At 39.1% G+C, this 24911-nt stretch overlaps 1 protein-coding gene across 2 annotated transcripts in view; it reads right to left on the bottom strand.

The window, feature by feature from the left end:
• The window catches only part of AMPH (amphiphysin), a 124156-nt gene that overhangs the window by 95076 nt on the left and 4169 nt on the right, over positions 1–24911 (bottom strand). The window lies entirely within an intron of this gene.

Here is a 24911-nt window from a genome sequence, read left to right as displayed (position 1 = left end):
AAGCCTGGCACCTTCTGCAGCCTCCAAGGACTGTCCGAGTAGGGCAAGCTGCTGATACCAGGCTCGAAAAAGTCCTTTTCTCCTCATTATTGGTGTGAAAGCTAGAATCTAACTCACAGTCCAGACACTGCAAACAAACAGCCATTAGAAGTGTTACACTGTTCTGTGAATAAGAAACCAAGTGTATGCCACCTGCAAACTACTGAGGCTGGTTGTAACTGAAGATAGCACTTCTAGAAAATTACTTAGGATTTCCAGTCTTAAGGTTGGAAATTTCCATTTGGATCCTCCTACTTTCACCCTTGAATAAACCTTGACAACATTATTATGCCATGTCACAACAGATCAAGGTGTGTTACATGTTCTCTAGCTTTGTATGTGACAAGTAGTGAGAGATACTAATATTGCCCAATTGAGCAAAATTTAGGGAGAAATAAGTATTATTTAATATAGTGTTATTTGATAAGTGTTACAGTCTGTCTCTAAATGACAAAAGTATCATAAATGACAGGGTACGTTATACTATTGTTTTATCCCTCTTCCCTCTACAGGAGCAAGGGAAGATATAGCCTCCTTGTGGATGCCCAAAAATCCAGTCTAGCAAGAACGAGCATTGCATCCAAGGAACAAAAAAGTTCAGCAGAAGTCAAAGAACTTGAAAAATATTAAAAAATGTTCCCTTCAGGCATTAGCAATTCCAGTGGCTCACATTTTGCCTAAAAGTAACAAAAATTTAATTTTGTTCATAAATGAATTCATGCCAGTATTCAGATTCAAGATTGTGCAAGATAAATATTTATAAACTGGCTTTTGAAACTTGCAATATTGTAAAACAGACCTTCATTAGCAAACCACAACAGTGGTTTAGAGAATGAAAAATCTGAAGTTTAAGAAGATAGAGAAATCCACTTTTCATTATTATGGCATTTTCTCTATTTTCTATATTAAATCCATCAAACATACAAAATGGTTCATGCTACGAATGAACTCCAATTTTATTTCAGTCTCAAACTGATGAGATTTAATTCCTTCCCATTAAAATCAGCGCAGTGAATACAATCCTTATGCCACAACTTATGGACCAAAATTTCAACTTTCTGTGAAGATTAAATTTTATGTATAGAGTTCCCATGGGTTGAATAGATACTGAGCTGTTTTCTGACAGACTCATTAGCTTGTATAAAGTGTACAATCATGGTGTTAAACTTTGGGGAGGATATGTCTGTCATTTTTATTCTGGTTTCAAAATTGCTTCTGTAAGAAAACCAGAAGACTTCCGAGAAAACACCATAACCAGAAATACTCTTTATTAAATGAAAATAGTCTGAATGTCATTGTGACAGGAGACAAAAATTTTACAGTGCTCCTAAGGGAGTAAAGAGCATGTGCAACTGTGCCTCTTAGAAACAGCAAAGAATCAACACTCAACATAGAGAAACTCCCTTACCAATATCCCCATTGCTTCCATTAATAGATATTACATTAGGTTGGAGACAGGCAGGACTCACCTGTAGTCACTGACAAATAGCCTGGTATATTGTTTCAAACCTCTTTTATAGGGGGCTCTAAATTCCCGTGCATGGACAACTGATTGGTTGGGGTCTCAGCACTGCCCAGCTCTCTGGCCAGTGATACACCTGCATTCAGGATTGAATGGGATTGGCTGAGGTTCCCTGTTTGAGTTCAATCTATCCTATCATTGCTCACCCAGGGACTTGTTTACTTCTGAACTAGGTGAGCCAAATTGGATTTCTGTTTAGGGTCAGATTTATCTGTCCAGATACAAGCCAACTCTGCTATGACAAATAGAGCAATTCCTTTTTCAGTCAAGGTCTTTTGTACAAGTGGACCCACTGAACTCCTGGGTGGTGCAAATGAAGGTTTTCTTGCAGAATCCATCACAACACAGACAAATGAATTGGAACAAGAGACACAAGCCCACTGGAAAGGAAGCTTCAGTATTTCTGGTGACTGTAAGACCCCAGAGGTCCAATAACTTCACCAATAAAATATTTTTGCATGCATTAAAAGCTATGATGCAGCTTTGACCCTACCTACATGAGGATGCATTTCTTCAGGCTTTGCTATTACCACATCACTCACCACTAAGCAATAATTAATACAAAATTTGATTTTTCTCCTTTGGCTATATGTAAGTATAAATATACATATGAATATGTGTGTGTGTGTGTGTGTGTGTGTATGTTTATGTATATATGTGTATATAAACATCTGAGGTGCAGAACTGGGGAGCCACTGGTGCAAGGCTGCCATCTGTGGCACTATGACAGAATGCACTTCTGTGCCTGAACTATATGGTTTGTTTTGTCCTACTGATACCATTTTGCTTTTTACCTGCTTGGTCAAAAGCTGTATTTTTAGGCAATTTCCCCTTCCCAGGGAAAACTACTTATATTTAAATGAAATTTTCAGACAATGTATCTGGTAGTGCATAGCTCACTTTTGTTTCGTGTCATCCAGGTGGCTTAGAGTTTGCACGTATGTTGCTTTGAAGAAAATAAAATAGCAGGCTGCCAGAGCACATTTATCTTACCTACAACTTTGCCTCATAACACCTTTTCCAACAGAGAACAATACTGATATTTCATGAAAAGTAATGAAATAAGTAAAAAAATTATTTCTTAAATAAAACATTCATACAATCACAGAGAATTCAAAGATTTTGACCCACTACCCAAATCTTGTCCTGAACTGAGGCAGAGTCCAGTGGTATCTGCCATCCCTCATATATGTCCACTAGCCTGATTTTCTTGCCACTGGCAAATATGAAGAATCTGATTTTTGCTGCTAATACACTTTTTATACTTTATATTATGTAGTAGGTTACAGCATTTAGAGAGACTCACTTTGGTAGACGTTCTGATCTACCTTCCTATATGGGGGCTTGATCCATCCTGACAGACTGTAAAAAAGGTTTGGTCTTCTAAATTAAATAGTATAAAGCTGTGAAAATATTTATGTTTAAATTACCCTTATTGCTCTCTGAGTTTTTCCTTCAGTTAAAGATTAATTTGTACCTCAAAATCATATGGAATTATAGACCTCAAGACATAATTTTTTTCCATACTTCTGTACTGAAACAGGAAACACATATCCATACCAACTCTGACACCTTGGCCAGGCTTGTTCTATAAAACACAAGTAAATAAAACACAATCTAAATATTTCATGACTCAGTAGCCCATTTCAGTGCTTTTTATCATTAAAGGCAACATTTTTTTCTAATAAGCATCCCAAATCTTTCTTCACAGTAAGCTGTTTACACCTTGTCCTACAGCCAGATGAAGACAGTTGATCACCACCATCTGTAAAAGCAAGCAAAAGCAAGGATTTTCACACTTGAGAATTACCATATCTGCACTTGGTATTTGCCGTTCTAAGACAACTCAATATCCTTAACCCTTTACTAGGTATCATTTTTCTCTGAACTTTTGTGTACATCTTCAGTGCATTTTCAAAGAATTGTTGCCAAAAGCTATACAAAGGACAACAGCTGAGATGTCAATATCTCTGGCTTGAGTAATTTATCTCCTATATTTTCGCAAACATTTCTCCACTAGCTCTTGGACATGACAAAGTGAAATTCTTCCTTGGTATCACCTTGTACTGTTGTTGGCTTTGGTTCATTTTTACTGAATTTGACTTTGTTGGTTCTGTTTGCAAGATTACTTTGGATTCTCATCCCATCCTCCATTCTCCTTGGGAAACCTGCAGCAGTGTGAAGTCAGTCAAACAGATTGCTTATTCCATCAAGGACTGATAGCTGCAGGGCCAAGCTGGCATGATGTTGGAGATATCAGCCAGATGTTAGCCAGAGACAGATCTATCTGCATGTTTGCACCAAGCATTTCTTTACACAGATGTCCTCTTTGATTCTGCTCACTCTCCCCTCCTTAAAACAATGGTTTTCTGATATCCCTGAGTTTACCCTCCTCCCTGTAATGCAGCTGATGTTTTCTTTACAGTTCAGTAACCAACACTCATTCTTTTAGGCCTCCATTTCACAGGTACAGGATGTAAATATTGTTTCTTTCATTGAGCTTTTGTATTCACAACAAACACAAATTTTTGGTCAGTTGTTCTGAGGTATGTTCAATAACTTCTATACATAGGTGGCTTTCAAAGATACTGAAGCGATATTGAAACTCTGTTCTCCTATACCACCCGACCTATCCCTTGTAACTCATAACTTGAGGCAATTTAAATTTCTGAGTATTCATGACAAAAGTGCTCTAGAAGAAGCATGTGTATTTGCCCAAGATACTATATGCCATATCTAAGCTATATGCCATCCAGTCCAGCATACATTAAAACCTTTGTTTGATTCATAGTGTTGCAACTCAGCATTTCGTTAATCTTTTTTTTTTCCCTTGAAAAAACTTGAAACTCCCTATTCATATCTACATTTTTTTATTAACTTCCCTCAAAGTTGCACCTGGATTCCTCTATAGGGCAGCTGTGATGGGAAAGCCTCCTGCCTGAACACTACTCAGAACCCTTTCCTAAGCCAAGCACTCTGAAGTTTCATTGGAAGTGTCAGACAAGAGTAAAGACAGAGGAGCAAACCAAATTGCAAAGTAAACATAGAAATTATTTTTTTAAAATGTAAGACAAATAATCAATAAGGGCAGAATGGCAGACCTTGTTTCACAAAATTACATAAGACAGCAAAGAAAGGAAAGCTACCTGTATTTTGAAGTAGGCCTTTGTTGAGCTTTTACTGCTTACCTAACAGTATCTCTTACTTGAAAAGATAAGAGTTTTTTTTTTACCTGAAACTTTCTGATTTAAAAGGGGAAAATAATATTTTTGTTAGTTTTGAAAATAGATGTTATTCTGGACTTAAATAAATTATGCTGCTGAAGTATTTTGTTTAATGCATAGAAGTTAAATGGAAGATTAACTTCCAGTAGAAATGGTTAATTAAAGTTAGAAAAATTAAGTACCTAACTTTATGCTGGAGACTCAGGCTTTTTAAATAAGGGTTAGGGTTAGGGTTAGGCTCAGGCTCACAGAGCAGTGAGAAGTAAAATTTGTTTGTTGATTTTGCTGTGAATTAATAGTGTAATGAATATAATTTCAGGACAGGATGAAATTAAGTGAAAAAATATTCTCAATGCCTTATGCATTAAGGGGACCTTTTCAGTTTAAAACACAGATTGTTTTCAACTTAGAAAAGAGTTTCAGTGGGAAAAGGTGTACCACCCATAATAATTTTGTACTCCTCACAACATATACCACAAGAACTACTTGTAGAATATTTAATTTACTTTGTCACTGTGCTGTGATTTGAAATTGCAATTAAAAACAAAAAATTTTTCGCACATCTCAAAAGATGACCTGCAGAACCCCAGAAAAATAGGGCTTGGAATTGGGGGGGGGGGGGGGGGGGGGGAGTTACGGGGAAGTGGAACAAAGATGAAGTCTTTTTAAAGTTGGTGACATCTAAAGATTTCCTGACATGTCTGCCCTGTAAGGGCAAATTGCTGACACTAGCTTTTTATCATGTGAGCTGTGAAGGGTTAACAATTTTCGGTTGCCTCTTTTGTTCTGTCCACAGAGAAAAACATTGACACCTAATGAAAAATGCACGCAAGCGCACAATATCAAAGGCATTTTTTGATTGTCACCAGGAATCAACCTGAGCTTTTCATATGAAACTTCACTGAAGGACTGACAGCGTTACTCAAGAGAGGAATAAAAAAACATTGTTTTTTGAGGTGCCCTAGCCTCAAGGGTCTCGTGCCCACTCTTTCCCATCCATGTATTTTGAGGGTGGAGAAAAAACGTAAGATAAATATGACATACCCAAGAAAAAACAGTTATATGCTATGTACTCTTTTATGCTTTGATCAAAGGGACAAAAACATATATTGCATGCTCTTAATATTTCAAAATATTAGTTTTAACAAATCTTTGAAACTGTTTCGAAAATAATGTATAGCCATTTCATTTGCTAACATCTTGAGGGTGAAAGGATGCCACAAACTACTTAAATGCAGATCTCCAGACCTCTATGCTGCAGTAGAAGAGAGCTTTACCAGTAGCTTTACAGTTGGTCTCCATTTTGGCATTCAATATGCTAACTGCATATTAAACACAAAAATGAACAGAAATTGCAAAGTGCATGCTGCTTGAAAAGTCAGTAAAAAAAAATTAGGTAAAGAACATATGGGGGTCTGTCATGTGCTTTAGAGTATCTGTTTAGTCACGAAAATGAAGTAAATCAAAATAAAATAAAAGTAAAATAGAACTGAGAGAAAAATACATTGCAAAAGCATGAATATATTAAAAATCTAGACATGTAAATAGTTAAACATGAAGTCATACTCTCTGTCAAAAGGGAAAAATAAAAGGGGAAGTACAAGCCTTATAATGCCCTTGGCATGTGTTTGCTCTGGCATCAAGATCCTCTTAAAGACACAGGTATTGTGAGCCATAAAGTCTTGGTTCAGCCAAACTCTTTGGTTTGCACTTAGCTTTAAATTCATTGGACGTGAGCATAGATAGTTTTGGGTTTTTTTAGTATTTTGATTTATTATTTGTAATTTGAAGAAAAGCATATCTTGTTAAGGCTATGCTTGGGATCCATATAAGAAAGCAGACCAATATGAATTTTTGCTGCCTCAGATTCATCCTTGATCATGGACTGGAGCCCTTCCTGAGAATGCCCCTTCTCTGTAAGAGACTACAGGTATGTCAGTAGCAGCTCTGTATGACAATTTTAAGTAACATTCCCTCCTTAGACAGCTGAAGTTACATGCAGTCCACTGCTATATTGTAAAATATAATCAGTCATGTATCAAGTACCATGGCAACTGCATTAAATATTGTAAATGCCTTGTCAACAAAGAAGCCAGTGAAGAGATGGCCCAGAGCCCGCATGGGTAAGATGAAAATAATGCAAGTAGTGGTAGCCACACATGAAAGATGGATAAACATGTTTCCAAAATCTTTACTCAGATTTGACTTTGTGAATTACTCTGAAACAATTAAATTTTTTGTTTGGATGCTTTTTGCATTTCCCTTTTTTTCACCTGATGCTTTTGGAATCAGAAACAGTGCTTGCCCCAGATAACTGAACATCTTAGTCTATCTCTGAATAAAGCATGATTCTTAGAAATCAGGTAGGCAGGTCATATGTATAATGATAAATGCTGTGTTTACCTCTGTGATGCTTAAATAAATTTTCAACAAGGCTCTACATGTCTGTGGGACTCTCCCAGGGTACAGAAGCTGCTGCAGCAAGAACATTACACTTAATGTAGATAAAATCACCAGCAGTCAGCCAGGTTTTCACCTGTGTAAGATAACCAGCATAAAGCCAATGAAGCCACCAGGCTGACATGAGCTTTCAGCATCTGGGAATATATTTCTGTATTTTCACTTCGGGTTGCACCATGTTACCTTCAAATTATTAGTTTTGATATATAACATACACAGGAAACATTTCCATAACAGAAATCTAGCATCACAGCAGGTAAGGGCAAGATCTAAAGAAACAATCTTTCTGGGTCCAGAGTTCCCAGGAAGGAAAGTATGTGCTCCTGAGTTGAATACATCAATACAGCTTACACTTACCAATCAGCCATACAGTACACATAGAAAAAAATCTAGCCTAAAATTACTCCCACACAGTAAATGCTTCCAGGAAATTTCAAATAAAATGTAAAATATCTCTAGCTCTCCATATAAAGTATGTCTTTGTGGAAAAGAAGTGTATATAGGGAGAGCCTTTTCTCCCTGCTGTGGGAAACAATAACATTTCCACCTGGTATATCATTTGTGCAAGGATGTTACTTCTTGTTATTGGACTCTCCAGAAACCTTATGAGACCACAGACATTGCAAAGTTGGTAGGTGCTGCAAATACCTTGAAGTAATTCCTAAGCTTTCTTAATGTCCTGGAGTGACTTTGTGATGCTCGTATCACCATTTTCTCACAAATTTGCCCTAAACCAGGACACTTAGTCAGTGTGCAAAGCGGGGTCCCAGTATTTACTGACCCACCCCATATGGTCCCTCCACTAATTTGCCCTGCAGGCTGACTAATAAGGGGATTTGTGTCTGAATCCTGATCTTCTCCACAGAGGCATTGCTATTGCCTTGCCTCTCAATAGAACTGTTCATAAAGCCATTAATAAAGAAGGAACAACTCAGCCCCTGATTAAGCAAAAGGTGCTGTTGAGATGAATGGATGTGTTAAAAAAACAAGCAAACAAACAGCCCAACAAAAACCCAACAGAAAATAAAAGAACAACAACAAAAAAATAGACAAACCCACAAAGTGTGACAGCTGAATTAATTTCTGTTGTCTCAAAATTATTCCAGAGAACTGGCATACCTGAGCCAAAAGCTGGCAAAGGGGCAGCACAGACCCTGGATTTCATGTAGGCATTTCAGGGATCTTTCTCAGTAAGTCAACCCAAAAACAATGAATGAAAAAGAGATACTGAGGTACCCAGTAACTTTTTCCCTCCTCCATATTTGTCTCTCCTTACTCTAAGTTCTTCTAACCAAGGAAAACTGCTGCAGTTCTCCACTGCTGAGGATCGTGCCCTGAGAATTATGTGCTCCCTTGCAAGGATGAAACTGAGAACTACAGTGTAGACATGGGTCAATGGCAACAGTTTCCCTTCGCTGTTTGGAGTTAATGAGCTGGAACTAGAGTACTGTTGCTTCCCCTTCTGGGTTATGCAGTGAAAGAAAGACATGGGAAAACTAGAAGGAAGCCAGCAGAAGACCACTGAAATGCTCAGTAGGCTGGAGCAGAGCATTGGGCATGGGAAGGGAGCGGGACTTCTTCAGCCATGAAAAGACAAAGATAAGGGAAGGAAACCTGGTTTCTGTTTTCAGATATCTACTACCCATTACAAAGAACGACCCAAGCCCTACTCAGAGGCTCACAAGAGAAGGGGATAGAGCAACAGTCATAAGCTGCAACAAAGGAAATTTTGAGCAGATATGAGGGGAAACCATGAGATGGTGAAATGTTGCAACAGACTCCTCAGAGAGGCTGGGCAACCTCCAACCTTGGAGATAGTGAAGACACAACTGGACACAGCTGTTAGCAACCTACCCAAGCTTTGAGATTGTCCCTGCTCTGAGTTGAGGTGGATGAGTCACCATCCGCTGATCTCATCCAACATACTTTATTCTACATACTATTCTGTTTTGAAATAAAAGATCACTTGCTTGTCTTAATTAAAATAAGAGGAAGAGGCAGGAATTGGAATGGGGACTGTACAGTGATTGAGGAATGCACTGAGAAATGCTCAACAAGGAGAAAGGAGAAGAAACTAATTGCTCTCATTTTTAAAAAGCCCATGTAAGGTCATTTTATTTTGTAATATTAAAAATTCCAACATTACTTTTTTTTTTCCCCTCAAATGTGAATAAAACAACCTGGTACACTGTCCTTTATTGAATCTTGTGACAATGCTGGGAGGTTCTGTGGGTTTTCTATTGCTTTTAATTGAACAAATCAACATAAACAGTTTACATTTATTCTGAAAAAAAAGCAAAGGAGGGGAAGAAAGACTTTTACCAGTCTTTTAGGCTGGTAATTGTTTGGGTCTAGCTTACATATTGCACACATTCAGCCACGACTCAAGGGAAGTCAAACAGATAAAATAAGGTGCTGATGTGCGCTAGCAGGAAAGGGAACAATCAAACTGCATGGTACAAACAGGCAAGGAAAAATTAGTGAGATTAAAACCAGTGACAGACAGCCCCAGACTGATCTATTAAGCCTTCTGTATTTGTGCAAAGGTGGTTGTTATAAGGGGAGCAAGAAAAAGGCTTGAACAAGTGAACCCCTGCAAAACATTGGCACAAGTCAGTGTCAGGCATCTCCCCTTAAGTGGATGCAGTAGTTTGCAGCTTTACTCAAATTTGCTGAAGGAGTTATAATTAGCTACAAAATTCAAAGTATCAGCAAATTGAAAGTATTGATTTATGCAGGCCATAGGTAGGTGAAACAGAGAAGGTCAACCAAGAAATTTATGATCCCAGAATAGATTTGCTGCTGCCATAGCAAGGCAAACTCTCTCAAAGCAATGAGAAAACCCAGCTTATAACTGCACCAGATGCTACAACGTCTTCTTACATCCTCAAAGTAAAAATTTCTCTTGCCTCAGAATATATGTATATACACTACTACACCTGTAAGTGTGATTTTCACAAGTGTGATTTTCAGAAAGCTATACAATAAGCTACAATTTAAATCCAGGCCCATGCAGAGCCAGTACAGAGCGTATATGTAGTATTAAATCTTGTGTTAGCACAGTGAACTGGATTATATTTAACCTGCAGAGCCTCACCCTGCTACAAATAAAACTGGCTTGAGAAGAATCAGATCTTTAAAAGCCCTATGTTACTACTATAGCAATTTGATATCAAGTTCATCACAATTTGGATTAGGCATAAATCCTAAAATATTATGATGGATGTAACTGACATTTCTTAATACATGGCTCTGATTTGAATTCTTTAAAAATAAAAAGGTTTTGTATTGAAACAACTTGAAACATCAAAAAAGGCAAATGGAATAAATGGAGCCTTAGTGGAAAGCTGGTTGACACCGGTTTTGGCACATTTCTTCCTGCTATATGTAGATGGGAATAATCCACATAATTCCGTATATCTCCATAAGATCACTGATAGAGTAAAATACTCTTAGTATAAGTATGAATCACAAGCGTACAAATCAATGAAGGATCATCCCCCAGATTTATGAAATACAAATCAACCACTGCCTTTTCTTTTGAGGGGTGAGGAAGGAAGAGCTCTATCACTCCTATGTTTGTCAGAGACCAAAAGACCAGTCAGATTCCCAAATGAGAGTACAGGCATTTTCTCATGTCTCTGATAAAGTTAGCTACTACAGATATTATGGACCAAGCAACAATACACACTCATATATCTAGATTTAGAAAAAAAAAAGGTTTTGAAATTATTATGCTCTTTAGTATCACTCAGGTTTACATAACATAAAGAGTAACTTGGTTTGATATTCTATAACAGACATACTCTTCTGAAAAATATGACACACTAATTGTAAATCTTAACAATTTTGTCTTTTTTTTCTAATACAGCTATAAAATATTTTATGTCAAACACATCAGTGTTGATTTTTATACATATTTGAACCATCAGTCCTCTCTTCCTTACTTTTTAGATTGTGGAAAGACACTAAGACACTTTCCCTTTAATTTTAAACACGTAGCCCCACTAAAAATAAAATTCTCATATGGAGGCACTGGCCCTTGTTAACTATTCTGTCACTTTAGTCCTGTATCAGTAGTATCTTGTGGGTACCATACACAGGTTCTTAACTGTATAATAAATTATAAGTGCTTTAAGGCTGAGTTCTTTAATTCTCATAGCATCAAACACAGCTATCCAGCCATCTGTTTGGGTTCAATTTATATTAAATATGAGTGTGCTTACTCTCCATATTGGCATAAAATTATGTGAAAGACTTTTTTTTTAATCATAGTACCTAAATAATATGGAAAAGGTCATTGTAGAGGATGTGAAATGTTTTACTAAAACTTTAGATAGGAGTTGTATTTTGTTGTGGGATGACCTACAAAGAAAAGTTTATGTGTGTCCCATCCAGGACAGAAGGAACCTCAAGAAAATGTGGTAAAAGTAGGGAACTTACCTAATGGTTTTTTATCTTAACCATATATTGCTTCTCTAACAGCTTCCCATTGCAACCAATATCCCTTGGCAGAGCAGTGTCCAGTTAGTTTCCCAATGATTCCAGTGACTACTCTCTTTCACTTCAATGGATGCACAGTCTGACCCTGTGTCAGTATCAAGTGTTTGACTTTTACATGTCCCTGATTTGTAACTGTTAACAATGTTATTGTTGTGCATCAAACTAGACTGGCCCTAAAGTCTTTGTGCACAAAAGCATTACGTTATGGATAGGAAAATTATGTGCTCTCAACAACTTTCCTAATACTTTCCTAATTACCATAAGGATTATTTTAAATTAAATATTAAATTACTTTCCTAATACCATAAGGACCAGATAAACTGTGTTCAGGGCGCAGATCTGGGTGAACACAAGTGTTAACTCACTCTCCTGCAGTGCACAGAGATAGACACCTGCTCAGGCATGGCACTTTCCATCCTTCATGGGACCTTCCACCAAATGAAGGCTTGGAGAACTTGTTTCACTAGGGGAGACACTGGATGGAGATAAGATGCAGAAAACAGAGCATGCTTTTCCTGAGGAACCTAAACCCGTACTCTTTGTGTCTACCCAGAGTCATGATTTCTAGATAAGTGAAGGGTATACTGTGGAAACTCTCCAAATCACAATTGAATAGGTGCTAGCAGCATAGAAAGGCATGTTCTCACCAACAACTTGAAATTAAATGAGAAAGGCAGTGAGAACTGAGCTCTGTCGAAAGTCCTAGAGCTAAAAACCTTGGATGAAACTTACTGTATTTTTAACAATTCTATTAGTACAGCAAGTAAAAGTGTGATTGGAGACATCCTGTTCACTCCTGGTATAGCTAAAGCTGGCTTAGATGTAGACATAAGCTGTTGGTATGTGATGGTATACATATCTTAGGGTGGAAATGGGTTTGTGACACTTTCAGAAAGCCTTTCTACAATCCTTTGCTATTTTCACTTTTTTTCACAAGATTTAACAAAAAAAGACAGAGATCCATCGCAATCCATCAGAGGTGATCTTGATTTTTTTGTTCAACATGTAATGATAACAACCCCTCTGAAGAACTGAAAATACCCTGTGCTTCAGAGTGAGAGAGGAGGAATAGCAAGTGCTTGGCATTTGAGACTGACTTCACACGGCCTTCTTTTTTAGATCCATTCAATGTGCAAAAGATTCCAAGATGCATTAATATGTAATAAAATTTGCTTGATTGGTGACTGCTTATATGCAAGTAAGGAATCTTTCTGTATAAAAGAGTGCAAAAAATATCCTTCTTTAAGTCAGAGAAGGGAAAAGTCTGAGTTGGGTTGATATGACTACTTTGAATCCCACTAACACTTCTGATAACAGATGCTACTGAGCAATCCAACACCAGTATTAATCACATACTTCATGGTAAGGCTTTGGTAGGATGGGCTACTGATGGGCATTAGCAAAACAACATTGGTGTAAGTACTTTGAGACAAACTGGAAATGGGATACTAGAGGGAAAAAATTATTTATTGCTCACAAAAACATGGCCTTCAGAGAAGTGACTTAGCAATCTCAATTCTGCACAGTGCCTCTTTTAAAGTATCATTTTTCATGGGGTATACTTTTTTTATATCTTTTCCAGATAAACACAGCCTACTGAAAAAAGCCCTTACTATAGAAATCAGTATGATCCAAGTTGAAATGCTGAGAAAAACACACTGTACTCAAGTTTGCATTTGTCCTGCAGTCTGCAAACATGTGTTCTTGATCCAAAATATTTTTAGTCCATATTTGAACCATATTTGATGGAGCTTGTTCCTCTCCATCTTCCTTCAGAGAGTGCTAAGTCATGACTTTTGGAGGAGTGACTTGTTTAGGAGTTAAGATGCCATTCAAATGGCATGTGTGTGTTTGCCATCTAAGGGTTGCCTGAATTTCTTCCTGATTTGCTTCTCAGCTTGGCCGCCAAATCAATGTAGATTCTCAGCCAGCTTTTGAATTACTGTTTATTTTTACCCTTATATGAAACTTCGCATAAGCGATGGTGGCACTATGTTTACAACAGCTATGTTCTTGGATTGATAGTACAGGAAAACATAATGCCAGGGTGGTGTTAAGAATAAAACCCTGTTCAGCTCTGCAAAATATGAGTGAAGTTGGTCTTCTCTGAAACAGGCTTTTCAGACCCTAGAAGCACAAATCTCATATGAGGGAATTTTTTTTAGTACAAGAATAGGGAGCAGGAATAAATTGAAAAGCCCTGGGATACAAACAGCACCTTGACTTCACTGAATCTGGAGTGACAGCACTGCTGGGCTTAACCCTAAGGCTACAAGTTGGGTGAAGTTCCTGTGGACTTAGTTGGAGGTCCTGATAAAAACAAAGGTTAAGAATATAGCCCATTGCAGGCTCCTTCAGCTTGCACATTTGCAGTTCTCAGAGTGCCTAATTACTGTCTTAATTATTTGGCAACTTAGCTCTCCATTTCACCTTCCCTGTCTTTTAGTTTTTCTCCAGATACCCAGCACTACCTGTGTGAGGTGCTGTCACTTTATTCCCAGCTTTCCCCCCACACAGGGAGGACCTTGGTCAGCCCTGCAGACCCTGAGGGAATAAAGCCCTGTTCCAGCAGCACCATCTGTCCCTCCTCTCATGCACAACAGGAGACAAATAAAACAAAATGAACATTCAGTATTCTTTCATAGCCTACAACGTCTGGAGGCTCAGTACTGATTTTTAAACAATCTGAAGTGTGCAACTGGGCTCACCTATCAAGTAACAGAAGTCAAATAATTTTTTAAATGGCTTTGGTGGTTATGTCTGGAACAACTTGTTTGGTGAGATGTACAAGAGAAAGGGAAAGAGCAAGCAGTAAGGAAAGGACGACAGAAGAGAGAGAGAGAGAGAGATAAGGAAGGAAAAAGGAAGTTAAACAAACATGAAGATACAACTTTCCTGATACTTACTCTGCCTGCACATTTTGGCTGAGAATTAAACAGAACAATGTTTAGAGATGTACTATCAATAAAATCACATTTTGGCAGTCTGCAAGACTGTCACATCATAAGGAGTATATTAATTTCTTTACTAATTAATCCAGAAGCCATTGGAGAATAGAGAAGGAGGACTGTACTATTTTTTAAAATCAAAGAAATTTCCTTGCACTGTTAAGATTTCCACAATTCTTTAAATCCAAATTCCGTGTTTTCAATTCATATTGCATCTCCAAAAGCTTGTTTTTGGCCTTCAGCTAACCATGGATTTAACCTTATTCTGTTGTGCTTGTTTTCCACTCACTGCTTCACATAGTATGAATCCACTCCTTTACCATTTCCTGAATGTGTTCTGCAGTGACCATGCTGTGGCAGAATCAGCCAACCATCCTTTGCCTGTCTTCAGTTACTACTGTGCACTTTTCTCCCAATGAGTTTCTCTCCTGAGCAAGATAAACCATGGGAATGGCTGCCCTAAGCCTGCCCCAGACCAATCTGCCTCTAGACTGAGCCATGCTCTTGTGCCTGTCTTCAGGCCTCAGTGTACCTATGAACTTTGGCTTCTGTTTCCTCTGTGTTCTGCCTTTCATCCACAGCCTCTGTCTCCCCTGTGATAAGAATTTTGTTAGTACAGATTTGAAAAACATGAGGCAATCAATTAAATTATTTCCCTTCTGATGACCCTCTTTAACCACTCCTTATGATTTTTACAGGACTAAGATTTATCCTATACAGTTAAAATTACTGGCAACATTATTTTGAAAAAAAATATTTCATACTCTCCAGATCCATTTCAGCAGTTTCTCTTCTGTACTTAAAAAGTTTCATTCAAACTGCAGAGGGTGGCTTTATCAGTATGAAAAGATAACACCCAGAAAAACTAACAAGGATTTAGGTTACTGTGAAAAATGCATATTTTATGATTAGCTTTTTGCAAATATTAAAATGAATATTATATGTGTTGTGTTAGAAAGTAATGCTGTATTAATTCTCTTAAGTAGTGTGTTAAATATAGTTTTAGGTTATAAAAAATGTTAAAATAAAAACTATGCTATGTAGGATACTTTTTTTAAAGAAAGGACTTGCAGCAAGATAGCAGCCACAGGACACCTAAATATTTCAGAGAAAAATAATTGATTGCCCTCTTATCAGAAGAAACAAACTTCTTCTCACCTCGAAGGCGCTGTTAGGATTCAGAGGAAGACGTTGACAATGACCAGGCAGAATCCTGTATTTGAATGAAATTTATGCATCATGTATGAAGTGTATAAATATGCAACAGGCTATTGTTTTTAAAGGTTAATCCTTTGTTAACAGGTGTCCTTTTTTGGGCTCATGCTGCCTAGAAAGAGGTACCCGGACGTCCATAATTTTTTGTCCGGAAGTCCATAACTCTTTGTCTCTATTGTCTCATATTGTCCTAATTCAAGTTGTCCAAATTATTATTACTCTAATTGTATTACTATTTTTGTAACCATTTTATTACTATTAAACTTTTAAAATTTTAAAAACAAGTGATTGGTGTTTTTCACAGTTACAATAGCAAGTTGAAAAACAGGAAGCCTAGTTTAAATATAAGCAACAGCATCCACACACAGATCTGTACAGGTTTAAAAGGAATATAATATTTTAATTTATTCCTCTGCATGTCCTACATGCAAATAAGTCTTTAAACCTTTTCCTGGATCTAAAAACTAATGCATGCATTTTATGTGAAAAATCAGGGTCATTTTTCAGCTCTCAAAGACTGTGTATTCTCCACAGGAAATAGACTGCCTACATTTAATCTTCTCTGTATGCAGTGTTTCATCTCCTTCCTTAATGCTAAATATGTATTAACCCTTGTACATGTAGGTCCTTTAACTGAGCTTTGGTGAGCCATAAAGCATGAATCATCAGTATAAATAACTTTCTCATGGCATTACAGACCACCACCTACTTCTGATACATACTGCTAACCCCCTATACTTCTGTGAAGACACAACTAAATGCTTACCAATTATCACAATCTAGAAAGAAAATTCAGATTATCTGTGTTCTTTAGCAACTTTTATTTTCTCAAACCTCTGCTTCATTAAAAATACATCAAAACACTGTTTTAATGTATTAATTTTTAATGTTTTAAATTAAATTAATGCTTTAAATTTAATGTATTAATTTAATGTTTTAAAAACATTAAAAATAAAACCTAACTCCTAGCATGTTTTTCAATTTATCCTGGGAAAAACAGGATAGTCAGTGTCTTTCAAGCATGTGCAGGCTCATGTGTACATATTCTCCACTTTCATATCATAGATAAAGAGGATAGACTGCAGTTCATTGACTGTAGCACTGGCCTCTGGATCTGTACAAATCGGAGATTTAGCAATATTGTGGGTACAAAGAAGTGGGGTTAGAAAGTGAGAAAGCTGAGACTTCAAGGGAGCACCAAAGGAATTAATCTACTACAGAAACAGGGAGAACAAAGCAGAGGATCTTATCTGGGGGTAAGCAGGAGCTTTTTGTCAGAAAAGAAGTAGTAAGAAAAAGAAGGCACAACAATAAAGAGTAGTAGCAGGGCACTAGAGAGTTTGAGCCCAGAGCCTTGAAGTGTGGTACGATCCCTGACTTTTTTGTGACCCTGCCCACTGAAAGGCCTCTGAGCATTCCTACTATCCAACATTCTGAGAAACTGCCTATACAGTATTTGACCAACTAAGTGCTTGTCCACACTTGTAATTGGTTTTGTCCCCAATTCTGCAGAATCTCACATGTGCCTAATGTCCTACAGATAATGAAGAATAATTATTGAGACAACAGAAAGAAAGGTAGAGCCAGCAGGAAGAGGAACAGGGTATTTCCTGCTTAGCTTTCTCATAGCACAAGCAGAAATGTGTTCTATGTGTCTTCATGGCAGCCTAAGTTTTACCGTGCCCTCTTAGACAGATTAATAAACTCCAATTAGCAGAGATCCAACATGACCAAACATGAAACAATTGCTTTCCAGAGTTGGTCTTTGGTTTATCATTCTGACAATGACTGACTAACTAGCTACTCATTAAGTCTGGAATAAATGATTTAGTGTTCGAGAACAGCAAAGATTCAGTGTCGCACAGCACTGATGCTGATGCCACAGAACATTTAGGAAGAGTGACCCAGCACTCGAAACCTCTGGATTGGAAGCTCCTAGCAGCTGAGTTTGCAGCAGAGCCCAATGAACTAAACCACTGCTCTCTAGAGAAGATGCCCTCTGTATTGAAGCAGCACAGCCACCTTCTTGTACTCCTTCTCCCTGCACACTGCAATCCCTGAGGTGAGTGAGGGTACTGGCATAGCAGGCAGTAACTGCTGCCTGATCAGGCTTCGGGTGGAGGTGAATCCCCCTGTGTATATTTTAGGCAAGTGAAAAACCCCCCTGCCATCTTCAGGCGTGTTCAGGGAGCTACAATCCTATTCATATAGGCAGCTGCAAAAAATGTGTTAAAGGGCATTTTTCACTCTTTATTTTTGTTTTCTCCCAAGGTCAGTATACTGTCCATCATCCCACACTGGCTTGACAAGCCATTAAGAGAGGCTCCCCACAGCCTGGACAGGTGTGTTGCAGGAAAGGCAAGCACAGGCGTGCTGGTCTCCTCTCCATGCTCACCCACACCTTATACGTAGCTTGCTTTTCTCTGCCATTTATCTCCACTGAAAGATCCTGCTATGACAGATCTGGCCAGTTTTCTTCACTATTCCTCCTAGCCAGTGCATAAAATTTGGTCCACTGAGGTGAAAAGTAACTTTATTCTCCTTTCCTGCCCTCATCTACTGCTATCTCACCCTTTGCTATCTACAACAACTGGTTGCACCAGGATTCAGAGCACATCCTAAAAGGCAGGCACTGGTGATCAATCCAGGCCAGAAATTCCAGCAATTTCCAGATACACAGGTTATCACCATCTCAGCATTTCTCCTCTATGTGCCCATAAAGTCTCACTTTTAATAGTATCACAACAGGAAGATGGCATGCACTGTGCAGTGTCTGCAGACCACTGACAACTACCATGAGGCAGTCCTTGTCAGAAACATTAGGTCTTAGATAATATAGCAATGCCAAACAGACGATCTGCTAGATGGACAAGATGTAGTGAAGAAGGCAGTCCAGAACCAAACCAAACAATTTAGCAGATTTTTTAAAAAATTACTTTATTTTTTAAGATAGGATTTAAATGAAGTGTAGAGAGAACAGTAGCGGAAGGGACCCATGCTAAAAAACTAAAAAGGAAGTAGGAAAGAATAAGAGAGAAAAGATGAAATTGTCAAGCAAGAACAGAGGCTGAGGCCACCTTGATACTAATAATGCTTCAGCCAATGAACACAGAGCTATGGACCCCCTTGACACTTAAGAATCAGCACTTCCTTGTCTTGTGGAAACTGAGTGACAATGAGAAAGAGTGTATTATGTAATAACTTACAGGATCACGGTTAATACTACATATATGGGAAAAACTGGGAAAGAAGAAACAGATTTCCTTTACAAAGATTACAAAGCAGGGAAAATATCATATGAGAACCTAACAGGAAGGAGCCTTGGGGATTTTCTCTCTCCTTTCTTTCATGCTTTGCACCCAGAAAACCAAAATCTACCTCTCCCTTTTAACCTGTACATTAGAAACTAAAGTAAGTGAAAGCAATCAATATTTTATTAAGAGCTACTGTTTCACCTGATTGAAAGAGTCATGTGATAACTCCAGTTAGATCAGAGGGAATGCTGACAAAAGATGAAAAACACTTCTAAATTTTGAGGCAAGAAGAAAGAACACATTCCTCTACAACAAGGAAACTTGAACTGCAAAAAAAGACATTTACATTCTATGAGAAGAGAACTTTCTGACTGGAGGTGCCTAAGCAAAAGTACAGAACAATTTAGGGAATCTGCAAAATCTCCACCATTACAAACTTTAAAAGGCTGGCAAGAAAGTAATTCCTGAGGAATAATTCTAAGTACAGTTGATTCCACATTCGTTTAGTAGGATGGCCAGATGACCACCTGCACTCCATTTTTTCTATAATTTCTATTTTAAAAAAAGAGAACTTTTAAAAAGGAAATTTAAGTTTTCATTATACTTGAACCTGAAGACAGAAAAATATTGTCTGCATAGTTTAGGCCATACTATCCATATGAGAAATGATTGACTTGTTATTGGTTTTGTTTATAAACACAGAGATTAAGAATTTGCTCTTCAGAGGTGGAGTTTCCTCATCCTTGTGTGTGCTTGTGCCAGCAGGGCCCCAAATGTCAAGGCCGGTCATAATACTATAATGACTTCAGTACAAAACATTTTACAATATCTGTGCAGCCAACATTTTAAATCATTAGACAGTAGGAACCTGTGGCTGCTAGAACCATGTCATTACGTTGCAAGCAGGTCAGCACAGCTATAATAGATGTAGCATGCCTTTCACAATAATATTCTTCCACATACTTCTCTCCTGCCTCAGAGCAGATGTTATTAGTTACAGAACAGAACTTGTACAGAACCACAAAATTTCCTTCCAAATGGAAGTTTACTGTTTCCTTCATAGAATCTCCTCCTTTACTACCCTTGTAATGCCTCCAAAGTTCCCATAAACTGGAGTATGTACTGGTTTAAGTTTCAGATGAAACTACATATATTACTGACTTAGAAGTTAAACATCAAAAACACATTAGCTTGATTTTCAGAAGCTACGCAAGAAATGTCCAGGAACAAACCTTACTGAAACTGAGTTTTGGAAATGTTGTGACAGCACCAGCTGGGTTTATTATGAGACAATGTCAAACCCTGGAAGAGACCTCTTGGAGAGGTGGTCAATGAACCCATGTCTATAAGTGTTGAAAAGGCATTTGGACAGTGCCCTTAAGGCCATGCTTTCACTTTTGGTCAGCCCTGAAGTGGTCAGGTAGTGGGACTGGATGATTATTGTAGGTCTGTTTAAATTGAACTATTTTATTCTACTCAAATCTGTCTTCTCCTACCTGCTCCTTTCCCTACTAGTACACACTGGGGAAATCTCTGAAGACAATTCTTTCCAGCCCTGCACTAGCAGAAGGGACTGAATACCCATAACCATCTCCCAGCCTAGGCACTGGCTCTGTCACCTTGTGGGAAGGAGGTGTGTATCTTCTGAGAGGGGTCAGGGCTGTGGATCATCTCAAGATAAAGGGACCATCTGCACAATTTTGCAAAAGGCAAATGTCATGCGTTTTTTTTAAACTCATCAGTGTTCAACTGAGGTTTTCACAGCATGGCAAACCACCACATCACTGACACCAGCGATTGCTGGTAATCAGCTATTCCCTAAGCATGTGACCAAGGCCTCACTCCTCATTGCACAATCTGGTCATGCCTTCCAGGATATGCCTAAACCCTATTCTCTCTCAACCTGGACCCATCTTGGGGCTTCCAAGAGTGGCCAAATGTCCTCAGCCTGATCAGCCTGAAGGTCAAGAATCCTGGCAGGGCACCAGTGGATGTAAAAAGCCCTAGGACCCCTAACAACCTCTCTGCATCCCATTTCTTACAGCAGCTGCCCCTGGCTCCAAAAGGGGCTGAGGACAGAGCTGTGCAGTGCTCCTGAAGAAGGCGTTCACTTGAACTTACTAGTGCTATGCAGCTGAAAAGGCCAGACAGCTTCAGGCACCTACAGGGTTTGGTGGTTCTTCTCCTCTGAAGGGCTTGCATCTGTTCCCCAAAGGCTGAGTCCCACTGGCAGCTGGCCTTGTCTCCAGTTTTCTGCCCCTAGCCTCCTCCAAGTAGTTCCACTGTCTCCTCAAGGACTTCCTTTTGGATGTCTGTGGGCTGGCTCCAGGCCAGCTTTGACAGTGGAACATGGGAGGATGCTCCCTTTTATCTTGCCCCTCCAAGGCACTGCTGCACTACAGGGTGATGACACTATGACATGAGGGTGTCCCTTATGTCTTATGGTTTATGCCTTACCTGTCACGGACCAGCCATCACCCCTCCACCCAACATTCTTTGGACAAAGGCCACCCATAAGAGCTGTCTCTGTGATGGAACTAATGTCCATGTTGCTACCTTGGGTTGTCCAATTCTCAGAGGACAATGAGTGCAGGAACACCACCTTTCCATTTATGGACATTGAAATTGAAAGGGACCAATTATTATCAGCTGAATATTAATAAGTCCATAGGGATTCACCCCAGAGTACTGTGGGTAACTGTAGCAGACATTACAACACGACCACTCTCAATCATCTACAAAAGGTCTTAAGAGGCCCCACCAACTAAAATTTAGCACAGGTTACACCAGTTTCCAAAAAAGGCAAGAGAGAAGACCAAGAAAACTACAGACGTGTCAGTCTAACCTCAGTACTTGGAAAAAATTATGGAGAAAATCACACTGGGTTTTATTAAAAGACATTTGAAAAGCAATGCAATCATCAGACACAGACAACATGGGTTCAAGAAGGGAAAGTCTTGTTTAATTTAATAACCACCTACAATAAGGTCATCTGTGTGAAAAATGCATGTATTTTATGATTGGCTTTTTGCAAATATTAAAATGAATATTATATGTGTTGTGTTAGAAAGTAATGCTGTATTAATTCTCTTAAGTAGTGTGTTAAATATAGTTTTAGGTTATAAAAAATGTTAAAATAAAAACTATGCTATGTAGGATACTTTTTTTAAAGAAAGGACTTGCAGCGAGATAGCAGCCACAGGACACTAAATCTTTCAGAGAAAAATAATTGATTGCCCTCTTATCAGAAGAAACAAACTTCTTCCCACCTCGAAGGCGCTGTTAGGATTCAGAGGAAGAAGTTGACAATGACCAGGCAGAATCCTGTATTTGAATGAAATTTATGCATCATTTATGAAGTATATGAATATGCAACTGGCTATTGCTTTTAAGAATTAATCCTTTGTTAATGGGTGTCCTGTTTCAGGCACGTGCTGCCCAGAAAGAGGTACCCGGACATCCATAACTCTTTGTCTCTATTGTCTCATATTGTCCTAATTCAAATCGTCCAAATTATTATTACTCTAATTGTATTACTATTTTTATAACCACTTTATTACTATTAAACTTTTAAAGTTTTAAAAACAAGTGATTGGCATTTTTCACATCTGCCTGGATGAAGTGAAGACATGGGATTTAAACCCCCAATTTTAATGGGGTTTAGAAAGGCTTTTGATCCTGTCCCTCAAAGCCTCCTTCCAGCAAGTTTTCCAACAGTGTGATGAGCAGGTATGCAGTGCACTGGGTGAAGAACTGGTTGAAGAGCAGGGCTCAAATTATTGCAGCAAACAGGACATCTGGCTGCTGACCTGTTACCAGTGGTGTTCCTCAGGGCTCAGGTCTAGAGGCAGCTCTGTTCAGTCTCTTCATCAGTGATCTGGAGGCTGCAGTTGAATGTGCAGATAGTTAGGTGATGATACCAAACTGGAAAGTGCTGCTGACTCTCCCATGGGGTAAGAGGCTTTGCCTTGCAGAGGGATCTGGATTGATTGGAGCATTGAGCAGTCACCAGTGACATGAAGCTGAGCAAGACCAACCAAATGCTGGGTTCTGCACCTGGATGGAGTAATTCCAGACACAAGTGTGAAGTGGGAGAGGAATAGCTGGAGGGCAGCCCTGCAGAAGGGGGTTTGGGGGTGCTGGTTGGCAGGAAGATCAATGGGATCAGCAGTGTGTGTGCCCTGGCAGCCAAGGGGGCAAACCTCATCTGGGGGTGCATCAAACACAGCATCACCAGCCAGCCAAGAGAGGTGATTATCCCACTGAATTCAGCACCGGTGCAGCCTCACCTCGAGTACTGTGTGCAGTGCTGGGCCCCACTATTTTAAAGGGATGTGAAGGTCCTTGAGTATGTCCTGAGAAGGGCACCAAAGCAGGGGAAGGGGCTGGCAGGAATGTGCTCTGGGGAGAACTGAGGGCACTGGGCTTGTCTGGTTTGGAGAGGAGAGGAGGCTGAGGGGTGACCTCACTGCTCCCTACAGCTTCCTGAGGAGGGAAACAGAATGGGAGGTGCTGAGCTCTTCTTTCTCTCCCAGTGCCAGGACACATGGGGAATGGCTCCAAGCTGTGGCCATCGGGGGAGATTCAGACTTGACATGAGGAAACATTTCATCGCTCTGAGGGTGGCCAAAACATGGAGTAGGCTTCCTAGTGAGGTAGCTGATGTCTCCCCCAGCCATGCCTGTCACTGTTGAAGAGGCATTTGGACAGTACCCTTAAAGCCATGCTTTAATTTTGATCAGCCCTGAAATGGTCAGGCACTGGGACTAGATGATCACTCTAGGTCTCTTCCAGCTGTTCTATGCTATTCAATTAGAGTGGCTGGGCTTGTCTAAGGTTGCAATGCAAGATGTAACCAAAAGTATGTATTCTATTACCATCTGTTAAAAGCAAGTGGGGCAGAGTTCTTTAAGTCTTCCATGACCCATCCTCCCTCCAGGGGGATATCTTCTCTTAATGGGCCATTGTACCTCACTGCAGAAATGGTAAAATTACATCATCCCATTGCGAGATGCTCCACCCAGGGGGAGGAGCAATCCTACCTAGATAAAATCTGAGATTTGTAACACCACAATCTGCTTTCTCTCACTGGATTCCCAGAGGAAGACCAGATCCATCTACACCACCCTGGACCTTCAGAGGAAAACTACACCCTTTGATAGGATCACTGCTTCCACAGAACCACATCTGTCACTCCAGGAGGACTGCAGCCACCATTTAATTGGACTGCTACCAACACCCTGACCAACCCAGTCAGGTTGTATACTGACTCTATTATTGTTTTTGTACTACTGCATTTTCTTTTAATTTTCCTATTAAATTGTAGTTCTGACTTGGGATCCCCTGCTGGTTTGCTTTCAAACCAGTACAGGGTTATAGAAGAGAGGACAAGGAGATAACTAGTGTTATACACTGGGTTATCAGCTTAAATGGAATTTTCCAGAGAAACCTGGAGATACAAATTCAGCCTTTTCATTCAAGTAACTGTCTCCTTAGAATTGACTCAGTCAACCTTGGTTACCAAAACATCTATTCTGGTTTCATTTTAAACACATTGGCATTTCATTAATTTTTATGGCTGGGATGTAGTCTCCTAAATCAATCTGGTCCTTTTAAAACTTTAATCCAGTTTGTTCAGCTGACTTTTGGCAGATTTTAACAGATGCTAAAAGCTCAGCATGTCCACACTTCCTGCATTTTGAGGCAAAAGTAACTGAAGAAATGTGATGACCAGAGGATTTTAATA

This window comes from Molothrus ater, chromosome 1 (assembly GCF_012460135.2).
Source record: "Molothrus ater isolate BHLD 08-10-18 breed brown headed cowbird chromosome 1, BPBGC_Mater_1.1, whole genome shotgun sequence".
Lineage (NCBI taxonomy): Eukaryota > Metazoa > Chordata > Aves > Passeriformes > Icteridae > Molothrus > Molothrus ater.
The sequence above is the reverse complement of the archived record's forward strand: the minus strand, read 5'-3'. Positions and strand labels throughout refer to the sequence as shown.